Source organism: Macaca fascicularis, chromosome 3 (assembly GCF_037993035.2).
Source record: "Macaca fascicularis isolate 582-1 chromosome 3, T2T-MFA8v1.1".
In the NCBI taxonomy this organism is placed as follows: Eukaryota; Metazoa; Chordata; class Mammalia; order Primates; family Cercopithecidae; genus Macaca; species Macaca fascicularis.
The window spans coordinates 102,293,521-102,306,289 of NC_088377.1; the positions used below are offsets into that span (position 1 = coordinate 102,293,521).

At 39.9% G+C, this 12,769-nt stretch overlaps 1 protein-coding gene across 3 annotated transcripts in view; it reads left to right on the forward strand.

Annotated features, from left to right (window-relative positions):
- JAZF1 (JAZF zinc finger 1) overlaps window positions 1-12,769 on the forward strand; it is a 349,506-nt gene that overhangs the window by 202,904 nt on the left and 133,833 nt on the right. The gene's annotated exons all lie outside the window — the stretch shown is intronic.

Here is a 12,769-nt window from a genome sequence, read left to right on the forward strand (position 1 = left end):
TTTATTACAGTACAAGGCATGCCTTCCTATTTTCCTCCCTTGTCTACTAGAGCTAAGGTTCTGCTGTGTGCCCCAGCCCCAGACTGAAGTTTGTGGCCTCATACATGCCATAATAAACATGCTGCATGCTGTTTGGTCTCAAACACCAGGCATCGTGCTACCATTTTCTTACCCTATATTTTTATGGACATTAGTTGAAGAAAAGCTGAGATGGCTGCCTGCCAGATTTTCCTTGTAATATCTGTAACTTGATTTGGTGTGCTCATTGTGTTCCAGAAAGACCATATATTCTTGAGGGACACTGGGAAGCTGGAAGGACAACCCTTATGTGACACTTCGGCTTGCTCCAACAGAATTAGTTTGCATTGCTCACACAAAACACTTGGTAGGAGAGGTGAGTCTTGGCACAGTTGGGTGATGTGATTCATTTGTTAGGAACTGCACTTCCAGCAGTCTACAGTTCATTCTTAGGACACTCTGTTTTAAAAAGTTTGCTTATACAATTGAAATCACATCAGACCATTTTAAAAAATCTTTATGTCCACTCATCAGTATTTATGACCGATCTTCTTCTTATGCATCTTTGAGCCCAATTCAAAGCTGCTTTATAATTTTTCAAAATTTTTAAACTTGTTACAGGTCAGTGGAAATTCAGTGATACGGAAACTCTCTAGAAATAGACTTGGATTTCCTTTTTCTTTTTTACGTAGAAAGCGATGTCTTGGACTTTGTCATAAGCAAGACCTGCTGTACTTTCATTATCTCAAACTGTGAAGTTGACCTATTGACCAGAGGCTCCAGTGCTTCCCCTGCTGTGTCCTCTCCTGGGTGCCACATTTGCCTTGAGACCTCTAGGGTCTCAGCCCGTCCTTCCTTGACATGTGATATAGCTTAGATGTCTACTCCAAATCTCATGTTGAGAAGTAATCCCCAGTATTGGAGGTGAAGCCTGGTAGGAGGTGATTGGATCATGGGGGTGGAATTCTCATGACTGATTTAGCACCATCCCCTTGGTGCTGTCCTTGAGATCATGAGTTCTCACAGGATCTGGTTGTTTAAAAGCATGTGGCACCTCCCCCTCTTCTTGCTTCTGCTTTTAGCATGTGATACGCCCGCTCCCACTTTGCCTCGACCCTTGAATGAAAGCTCCCTGGCTGGGCGTGGTGGCTCACACCTGTAATCCCAGCAGTTTGGGAGGCCGAGGCAGGTGGTGAATCACAAGGTCAGGAGATCAAGACCATCCTGGCTAATATGGTGAAACCCCATCTCTAATAAAAATACCAAAAACTTAGCCAGGCATGGTGGCACGTGCCTACAGTCCCAGCTACTCAGGAGGCTGAGGCAGGAGAATGGCTTGAACCCAGGAGGCAGAGGTTGCAGAGAGCCTAGATCACGCCACTGCACTCTAGCCTGGTGACAGAGCGAGACTCCATCTCAAAAAAAAAAAAAAAAAAAAAAAGCTCCCTAAGGCCTCCCCAGAAGCCAAGCAGATATTGGCACCATACTTATACAGCCTGCAGAACTGTGAGCCAGTTAAACCTCTTTTCTTTTCTTTATAAATTACCCGGTCTCAGGTATTCCTTTATAGCTTCACAAGAACAGCCAAACACAACTTGCCTTCACCCAGTTGCTAAATTCAACTTTGAATTTATCAATTAGGTTAATTCCCTTGTCCCCTTGACCTTGCCCACTCATCATCTCCAGTCCTCAGCCTCAGATAAACTTAATATGTGCCTCTCTACTTAGTGGCCACGGAGAATTGCTGCATAAAAGTATATAGTGGGATGATTCGTCCCACTTCAAATGCAATCTTTCCAACCTCGGCTGGACCCTCAAGATTGACCTGTAACAGTCTCAGGTCAAAACCTTGCTAAACTTACTGCAGTTCAGTTTGAAGTGTTTCGTACTGTACTCAAGTTCCTTAAGGAAGTCCCCATCCCCTTGTCGACAGTTGCTCTCAGTGCTGAAATCCTTTCTTCCTTTGTGCCCATTAGTTTGTTCTGTCCTGGTTCTTCTACTTCTTTGCCATGAAAGCAGTGGCCTCTCCCTAAGTTTTGTCTCTGGCATTTTGTTTTTCTGTCTATACTTGTTCCATGCCTTGACCTTGGCTGTTAACCTATGTGGAGAAGACCCTAGTCCCATGCTTCGTTCAGCCCCCATTTTTAACCACCCCACTACCTGTGGGTTTGGGAATGTTCAGTACAGGCTCAGCTCATCTAGTGCCAGGCCCGTTATTTCACATCCTTCTCCAGAATGTCTCCTTTTTTTTTTTTTGATTCATATTATGTTTAATGGCACCCACCCATTCACTAGTCTAGGAAGCTTGGAATTAATTATATTCCAACCATTTCATTTCCTCACCCCTGTTTCCAAACAGTCAGGCACCAAATGTATAACCTTTGCATCCTCATCGCCTCTTGAATGCTTCCCCTGCTCCTGTCCTTACTTGAAGCGCTGACTTCCTGTGTGGATTGTCCCAAGAGTTCACTGATTACAACACCCAAAGCCATACAGCAAATGAATGCTTTCTCTGCCTCCATTCTCTCCACTGAAACCCTGTCCACCAGCTGCCATCACAAGATCTGTGGAAAGCATCAGTCTGTTTGTGCCGTGAGTGAAAACCTTCCATTGTTTTGCCCTTGACTTGCAGCATCCTCCTTCTTGTCTCTACTTCTTTCTGGCTGTGATAATCCTGTTCTTCGAGATGGACGTTTAACACTATCTATATTACGAAGATTCCCCAGTCACTGAGAATAAATTGTTTAAATATTTGATTAAGTGCCTTTTTCAAAATTATACACCCCCTACCAGGCATGGTGGCTCACACCTGTAATCCCGGCACTTTGGGAAGCCAAGGCAGGAGGATCACTTGAGCCCAGGAGTTCAAGGCAAGCCTTGGCAACAAAGCAAGACCCCGTCTCTACAAAAAATTTTTAAAGTAGCTGGGCATGGTGGCATGAGCCTGTAGTCCCAACTGCTCAAGAGGCTGAGGGAGGAGGATCACCTGAGCCCACAAGGTCAAGATTGCAATGAGCTATAATTGCATTCTAGCCTGGGTAACAGAGTGAGACCCTGTCTCGGAAAATAATAATAATAATACACACACACACACACAGTCCAGCCTGGGTGACAAAGTGAGACCACCATCTCTAAAAAGCTAAAATTTTAAAAATCGTAACATTAACACATTTGGCTATGACTGTTGAATAATATAAATTTTAAAATTGTGTACAAATATATTTAAGACTAATAGCTTCTCTCCTCTCTCCCTAACACCCCACTCTGCCCCATCCCAAGTTAATAAATGTTAACGTTGTGGCGGGTATTCCCCATGTGTGGAGATATGTACATGTATATATATATATATATATATATATATATATATATATATATAGCCCTGATTGGTTGTGACATTTTTTAAATAAAGTTGAGAGCCTAAAATAAACATCATATGTGTGTGTGTGTATATATATACACACACACACATATATACATATATATGCATAAAATATATCTATTGCATACATATATGCATATATGTATATGTGTATATATCTCATTCCCCCCACACACTTTTTTGTTTTTCATGTAACATCCTTCCAGGTCAATAGAGATAGATCTAAGTCATTCTTTTTAACAGCAACACAAAATACTATAATATGGATATATAATTATTTGTTTTACTATTAAGTGGTGGATATCCCAGTTGTTTCCAGGTTTGCTTGCATGTGTTTGTGTTTTTCACCACTAATGATAATCCTGCAATTTGGATTAATCCTTATTTGTTCTACGGACCTATATTTCTTTGCTTGTGTTTTTATCTTAGCAGGAGCTAAGTTGTAGCCTGCCAAAGGCTTCCTGTCACACTAGGAATAAAAGTGAAACTTCTTATCATGGCCAGCATGGCTTCTGCAACCAGGCATCCCCTCACTTCTCCAGCCTCAACTCTTACCCCCATCTCCCTTCCCCCAAAAGAGTTGTCGTTCCTGCCGCTTGAGCACACCCAGCTCAGGTCTGCTCCAAGGCTCTTGTCCTTGTTGGCCCTTCTGCTGGGATGCTCTCCCTCCAACCAGAGCTTTACACAGTTCATGTCCTCCCCTTCTCTTAGTCACTGGTCAGATGTCACCTGCACAGCAGTATCCTGTTCATCCCTCTCTGTGCCCTTACTCTTCTCTTCTGTTCTTCATAGTGCTTATCACTGCTTGAAATCACAGTTTATGTAATTGTCTTGTTGAGTACCTGTCTTTCCCTAAGGAATGTGGGCTCCATGGGGCCAGAGACTTTGTCCATCTTGGTCATTACTACATCCTCAGCTTCTAGAACACTGTTACACAGTAGTAGTAGCTCAATAAATATATTTGGGATAAATGCATGAGTAACAAGTTTACAGTTTTACATGTGTGTATATTGCATTGCCCTCCCATCATGTCTTACTAATCTTTCTATTTCCTATCTTTTCACACCTGATCGTATAGCAAGTACTTTGCACATGGTATGAAATTAAATCATAAACTGGCAAATTAAACACAAGAGATGACCTTGGAGATTTCCCTTCCACCCACCGTACACATTTACAAAATGACTCAAGGCGCTACACCTCTCTTATTTCATTTGGAAATTCAGATTGCTGGCAGTAATCTACTTGATTTATCGTTTTCCCCTTATGTGCGGCACCTCAGAGTTAATTAAGAAGGCCATGAATCTTCCCTCTGTAGCTCTAGTGCATTCCCATTCGTAGAATACTCTCATATTGCTGAGACTGTTGATTTGGGACTCAAGTTGAAACATTACTTAATTTTCTCACATTGAGGTTCATTATGCTGAGCCTAAAGACTAGTCCTGTCTTTGAAGGCTCTCTCACTGGCAAGCTTTTAAATAGCTCTGTGTTCCCAGTTTCTAAATTACTTGTTCTCATTTCCTCCACTGTGGCCAAGACCTTGCCCACTGGCTCAAAGCAGTTCAGCTAAGTCAGCGGTATATCCCCTATAAGGCGCCCCCATCCCCAGCCAACGTGGACTCATCCCCAGAGCTCTCCCGTCTGGCCTGTGCAGAGGTTGTGTCCAGCGATAGCACTTTGAACTTAGAAGGAAAGGACATCCGCGTAACCATATCATCACAAACAACACCCAAAGCCATACAGCAAATGAAGACAGTCAAGTCTTCATTGACTTAAATCCTTGAAATACCAAAAATGAATTGTATTGAAATTAGGAAGAATGAAAGACACAAAATAGAAATTAATTCCCTTGTCTCATTGTTTCAATGCACACTGGCTTTTGTGTGGGGCACTAGACTGTGTACTTCTCCGTGTCATCTGAAATCTTCACGGTGACCCTGCATCATGGCTCTTAGCTCTCTTTGACACCTAAAGAAATGAATTCCCAGGGAGATTGTGGGAGCCCTTTGGCAAATTCGTGAAGCCTGTGGACTACTTCCCAAAATAGTGTTTTGGAATTAACTAAAACTGGTTAAACTAAGATTCATAAACTAAAATATGTAAGATTCCAAAGAAAACCAGTTACATTAAAATGCTGTTGTCAAAATAGTAAAATTACAAATTTGTGATACACTAATGTGTGCTTCTTTAGTAAAGCCTTAAATAAGAAAGCTTAGTCACTGGGTTAGTAGCTTCCATAATTTCAATTAGTCATGAGTATAAACAATATTTTGAGATACCTGCTACAATCGTACTGTGATATCAAAATATCTGACTTCTAATAGGTACAAAGTCATACGTAGATACTGTGAAAATACTGTGACTCACTGCATATACTTATAATTGAAAGAAATGGTACATTTCAGTTACAGACTAGTTGAAAGTAATGATGTAAGTTTTTTGGTGTTTTTTGGTTTTGTTCAGGTTCACAGATCTCTTAAATTCTCCCCATGACCACTTTGGGTCCACAGACCTCAGGTTAAGAATGCCTGAGTAAGGTGTCATCACAGTTCTAAGTAGTCAAACTTTTAGAAGTGGGTTCTTACCCAAATTTATGTGATTCCAAAGTTTTTGTTTTTTCTTGGATATCATAGAACTTCTCCATACTAATACCTTGCTTTCTGTAAGATCTTTTATATATTGTACACGTCATCACACTGCCCTGTGTGGTAAATCATGGCAGAAGCAGTAATGAAAACCAAAATGTATATAACCCTTTCTATTTTACAAAGAACTTGCCCAGATACTCCCAGGTGTCTGGTTTATTACAAAGTCATTTGCTCAAGTCAGCCATGATTCTACTTTAAAAGATTGCTCTTACCACTATTTTTTTTTTTTAACAAGGATCAGAGAAATTCAGTGACTTGCCCAAGTTTACACAGCTAATAAATGGCAGACAAGGTTTGAACTCCGAGATCTTTCTATTGTACATCCCTGTTTTTATCACTATTCTTGATTGCTCAGATACAAAGGTAAAAAGATGCTAGATGATTTCTCGCCATACTGCACGGAATCAAGGCATGGCCAAGGCAAGACCTGTGTCTCCTAATCTCCAATTCCATTGTCTTGCCTCATACACATTGCCTCTAAAAACCTGCAGCTCAAGAATTTCCACAGAGTTCTTTAACCAGACATGCAGACTGTGTGGAATTACCAGACTTGAATAATTGAAGTGCTAGCTTGTATTTTATGTCATTGTCTCCAGTTGCAGATAAATCCCCTTGCTTATTGTTTGGTCTTTTCATTCCACCCTAAGCAGGTGGTAATTTAGTCTCTGGTCATTGCACTCGTGTCAGCCTCGTCCCAGGAGCTTTTTTCCCTGGCTTGATATGAGTTACTGCATTTTCCTTGACAATCAATTCACTCTACACCGTTGCTAAGGCCATAAACGTGATGTTCAACAAGCAGAAGGATTCGCAGAGAAGCTCTCCAAGCAGCTTCCACCTTCCGTGATCACCAGAATTTCCCTGCAGATTTAGGTGACAACATGGGCCCTGTGTAATTTACAGTTGGTAGGGCTGGCGTATAATCAGTCCTTGCCACGTCCTCTCTCCCCTAATGAGATATCATTCAGCACGCCAAGACCAGAAATGGGATCTGGCTTTTGGAATTGTCCCTGCCTTCTTGGTGATGTCTGTGTGCGTCTCTTCTTGATGATGCCAGACTTGGCTGAACTCACTCTTTGATTTCAAATTGAGAGAGCTAAGCAATCGTCAATAGTTGTGTCTCTCAGGAATCACAGTATCACCTTGGCAAACTGTGAGTTGTCCAAGTTTACCTTTTGACCAGAGTAAGGTTAGCAGAAAAGGATAAATGGCATCACATCCTGACACCCAGAGGAAGAGTGCTATGTTACTCTCAGACAGTGGGGGCCATCTCGGTACTGTAGGCTACCAGGAAAAATACTGTCTGTTATTGGTACAAACTTGATTGATCTTTTTTTTCATTTTTATTATTGGGATAAATTCATTTGGAGCAAATTAGCTGGGAGGTTGCTTAGACTTGTCTTCCTTGTACCCATACAAACATCCCTACTTTCTTTTATTGCCCATTTTATCATGTGTTCAGCACCAACCAGATTTAGCGATATACACTTCTCCTGGGCCAAATAAGTATGATGAAAAGCTGGTTTCTATATTGCATTAATCTTTGCTAGACAGCAGGCATATTTTTGAAAACTCAAAGCCAGAATGCTTTTAATAATAAAGGCATATTATGCTCTTAACTCATTTACTGTTTTTGAAAATAGCACTTTCTGGTCTTTGGCATACATTTATCTAAAGGGCTAAGGCATCAAAGTCTTATTTTCTACAATTTTAAAGAGGCATGTGCATATTGTATATAATAGCAAAGTCAAAGAACTCTTAATTTAAATTGGAAAACTATTATAAGCCCTGCAATTTCTGATTTCCTAGGCACAAACACCCTTGTAGCCACTGAAAGATGCTGAACGCAAAAAGACCAGGCTCAGGCTCTGGAATTCTACCTTATATAAGCATTTTTTTTCCATCTTCAAAACAAGTTCTTCACCAGTTGCTACCACCTCTCCCATCTGTTAATAAGTTTATTATGTGACTGTGAGTTATGGGACTAATTATATTATGTATAGAATAATACCTGTTATGGCAAAGCAAATTAATCTGGAATTTCAGGTGGTCTTCGTTTAACTTTCATTTAATTATGTCTGATTTCTTTTGCTCAGCATGTTTTTGAGTTTCTTCCGTATTACTGCATGTGCTAGTACATGTTTTGTTGTTTGTTGTATACTGTCCAACTATGTGAGTTTTCACAATTATTTATTCTCTGTTGAAAGTCTTTGACTACTATAAAGAGAGAGGTTATGAAAACTCTTTTCCCAGTCTTTTTGTGTACATAGCAGTTATTTCTAATATATTACTAGAAGTGGAATCACTGGCTTGTGGTATAGATGTGTGTTCAGCTAGTAAAAACAGTCAACCAGCTAAACTTTTTAAAAATAAAATGGACCGGCTGGGTGCAGTGGCTCAAGCCTGTAATCCCAGCACTTTGGGAGGCCGAGGCGGGCAGATCACGAGGTCAGGAGATAGAGACCATCCTGGCTAACACGGTGAAACCCCGTCTCTACTAAAACAATACAAAAAACTAGCCGGGCGAGGTGGCGGGCGCCTGTAGTCCCAGCTACACAGGAGGCTGAGGCAGGAGAATGGTGTGAACCCGGGAGGCGGAGCTTGCAGTGAGCTGAGATCCGGCCACTGCACTCCAGCCTGGGTGACAGAGTGAGACTCCGTCTCAAAAAAAAAAAAAAAAAGAATATAAAAAATAAAATGGACCACAATGCTGTCCTGTTGGCAAGGTTTGAGACTTCCTGTTGTTCTGCATGCTTACCAACAATTTGTATTGTCAGTAATTTCAAGGTCTTATTTTAGTCATTCTTGTAGTTGTATAGTGGTATTTAGAGCAATTTATTTTTGATCCATCTTATCTCTTTTTCTATTTAAAAATAATAGGAGCAAAAATGGAAAGAAACAGCACCAGGAATTTATCAACAAATAAGATGCTTTTATATTTCCCTTCAAGTGTTTATCCACACATATGTGTAAAATTGCATTAGAGGAACTTCTTTAAATTTTGCTTTTTCATTTAACCTATGTTTTTGTAGATTGTTATTTAGTAATATATAGTTTTTAATGACCCTGATTGATCTGAATACACAAATATGGCTGGCAAGAAGACATTACTTCATCTTTTTACAACTAAAAGTGTTAGTCTGTCAGGCCCCTCCCTTTATCACCATGAGAGGGATCGGACAGTCAGAAAGCTGTAAGATGCCCCTATGTTCTGTTTTCTCTTCCCATGTGCAAGCAGAGGACCCCTCAGATTCCTTAGCTGTTCCTGTTCATGTCTCAGGGGCAGGAGTATGGCCAGAGCATGGTCCGGGGGCCCTGCAGTATCTACTCCAAAGCTCTGTCAGGTGCATCATGGGTCTGCCAGTGACTTTGACCCACTGCCCAAAACCATCTGGAGGAGGGTGCAGCTAGTTGAATTTCTTTCCCCCACCCCAAATTAGGACAACTTTATTTTTAAAAATTAAAACCGATATGTCTGGGATACATATGTGTATAATAAAAGCATAAAAACTGTGCTTTATGAAAAGGAGACCGCAATAAGAAAGATAGTCGGGCCTTTTCAGATCTCTTGGTTTATCACTGATGTGGACGCTGACTAGTCAGTTCCTTAGACCTGTGCAGTCTGCACCACCTTGCCAAGCAACCTGGATGCCCCCATCCGTTTCTTTTCTTGTCTAAAGTTGAAGCAGCTGTAAAGTTAAACCACTACCTCATCTTTGTTGCTTATACTGCTTCATTGCAAGTTACTAGGTCAGAATCCCACACCTTTAAAGGAATTAAGAAAGAAGCAGAAGGAACTTTCTAGACAAAATTATCCCTTGAGAGTTCCCTAAGAATTTTGTTTATTCAAAGGCTTTAATATAAAAGCATGAAAAAGAAAACCTGCCTTTTCCACCAGAGAATTTTGGCCACCAGTAACAATTCCTGCAAATTTACCCTGCTTCTGCTTCTCCCATGCATTTATGGAGACTCAGGAAAAGGGGAACTGTAGTTTATGGACCTCATCTCATTACAGGCATGGCCACATACACCATCAGTGCCCTTCCCTTCCTGGACTACCCCTGTGAACTTGACTGTGTCCAGGATCAGCCTTGAATTGTGTTTTTCTCACTTATGATGGGAATAGAATTTTGCATCTCACTCTCTACCTCCATCCATTGCCAAACCACCCCAATTCCCTCATCACCACTTCAATCTGTGCAAACCAAGGTTTCATTTCTCTATTTGTAATAAAAATACTATAAATCATGTAAGGCTGGTGTAAGAAAGAGTGGGTGGGATTAAAGAAAAACAGCACCCTCTTCCTGAGTAAAACTCAAACCCAGCATCTGTGCAAGGCACTTCCTCAGAACCTGGGGTTGTGTTAGTAGGAGGGTCTTGCCCTCATTGTAGCGTTGTGGAATGTATTGTATAGTGTTAATGTGTTGAGTGCTTTTTAAAAAGTGAATCTTCTACAGCTAAAAAGGGATGCCAGCATGCTGCTCATAAAGCATTAGCTTTTTCTAATTACATTACCATATTTTGCAATAGCAGGGGAAGGAGAATTCAGATTCTTCCAGTAGCTTTCAGCTTGAACATTCATGACAAAGTACAGAAACACATGTATCCAAGTGACATGTCACTTGACAGTCATCTTGGTTTTGTATATGCAGTGGCTGCATTGCTCATGTGTTTTTATTCATGTAGTCATATCTCTATACCCTGCAGCCTGACTCGTTCTGGAGATGGAACAAGACAAACTTCAGAAGTTAAATTCAAACAAGATGTGCAGGAATGAATTTCTTTTAGGGATAAGGGAGGAATGCCTTCTGGTCAGGAAGGATTTATGATTTTTGGCTTTGTTTTTCTCTTTCGTTTTTCATTAGTCTTTAGACTACTGAAATCTAAACTGCTGAAGATTTATAAAATACAAGGATCTTTCATTTCTTATCAGAAGTAAAGATCAAGAAAGATTAATCAGCATTTTACTGAATATGCTCAAATGTATCCCAAAAAGATGCCTCATGTAGAAATATAACATCTTTTAAAAGAGGGAGACATTTGCCAGTCTTCTTCATGCAGTCAAATTTAAGAATGTTGTGATCCACAGTCTTGATTCACCTCAAGCAGTAATTTTGGGATGTCAGAAGACTTAAGTGATAGGCATTTATGTGTGTTAATATTAGCTATAAGGAAAACATATGTATGTATGCTTTGTGAGACAACTTGACTATAAAAATAAACATGTTCAGATCTTCTTTTAATACCTGTCACCAGTTTTACTTTCTGAGACTTCGAATATAGAATAGATGCATTTTGATTAGATGCCTGATTTTTTGTTTGCTTATTTGTGTTATAAATATCGGGGAATAGAGTATGTTGGGTGTACAATGGCTGGAAAAAGTAAGAGCAACATTTTGGTGCTGTCAAGAGTTAAGATATTTGCTTAGATTTTATGCTGAAGAACAGTATGCACATATTTTAACCTTTGTGTCTGATATATACTGAAATATGCAGTGTCAGTATCTATAAATGAAACCCTGTAGCTGTCGCAGCTGTCTTGACTTCTGAAAAACTTACAGCACATTTCTAGTCATTCTCATGCTGATAATGTTAGAAAAAAGAAACACATGCGAACATACACTCTTCTCCGTCACAGATACCACAATAAATTCCAGACCACAGGATATACTGGGAAAGTGTCTCTCTTGCTCTCTTGCTTTTTAAAATGACTTTTATTGAGATTAGTTTGCCCATTGTAGCCAATAGTTTAAGGACTAACAGATTCATGAATTACCATTGTTGGCATCTGAGGTGACCCAACTAGCCTTTGGTAAGATTCATGACTACCAAAATATGTGGGTTCTTTTTTCCTTTGGTTTCCTTGGTCATCTTCTGCTTGGCTTCTTTTTAAAAGCATAATACACTGTGTCAGCCATTAAAAAAAATTTTTTTTCTGATTATTAGGGAAATAGTAAAAAGTAAGCTTTGAAAATGGTTTTGGTGGTGGGGTGGATCATTTATATTGTACCACTCTTGTACAATATTTTATGTTCAGTGGTTCCATGTTTTTGGTCCCATTCTAGTTTTATAAGCATCTGTGGCAAGATTATAATTGGGTCATACATTTAATTATTGTATCATGAGCATTGTCCATATTGCTGCATCTTAAAAATTACTGTTTTAATGGCCACGTAATATTCCATAAGATAGAGTTCACTGAAACATGCCCTTCATTTTGTCATGATGGCTGCTTACAAGCTTTCATTATTATAAATGACACTGAAGCAAACATTTTTCATTGTGCCAGAAAAGATCCACCTAATGGATCTTTTTTCCATTTAGATCATTTTCATAGAACCTTGTCTCAGAAGTGGTTGGACTGGGGAGAAAGGATACGGATGTTATAACGCTATTTACCAGTGAGTTTCCAATTTTTATACCAGTGTGTGTTTTGGACGATAAAATGTTTAATTTCCAAGGGAAAACTTAGACTTTTACTAAATCCCAAAACATTTGGGGGAAGAGGGTATAATAGAAGCACTAGAGAAATTCACAATTGCCATCACTATATTATGGGTATATAGGTATATAAGCAACCAGTTCAGATGTTGTCCTCATTCTCCACTGAAGAAATTGTGTTAAAAGAAAAGAAAGTGCTACTTACATCCAGCACTTTAATCTTCAGTCTACTTCAGTTTATTAAAAGTGGAGCCATTGCCTGGCATGTTGGCTCATGCCTTAATCC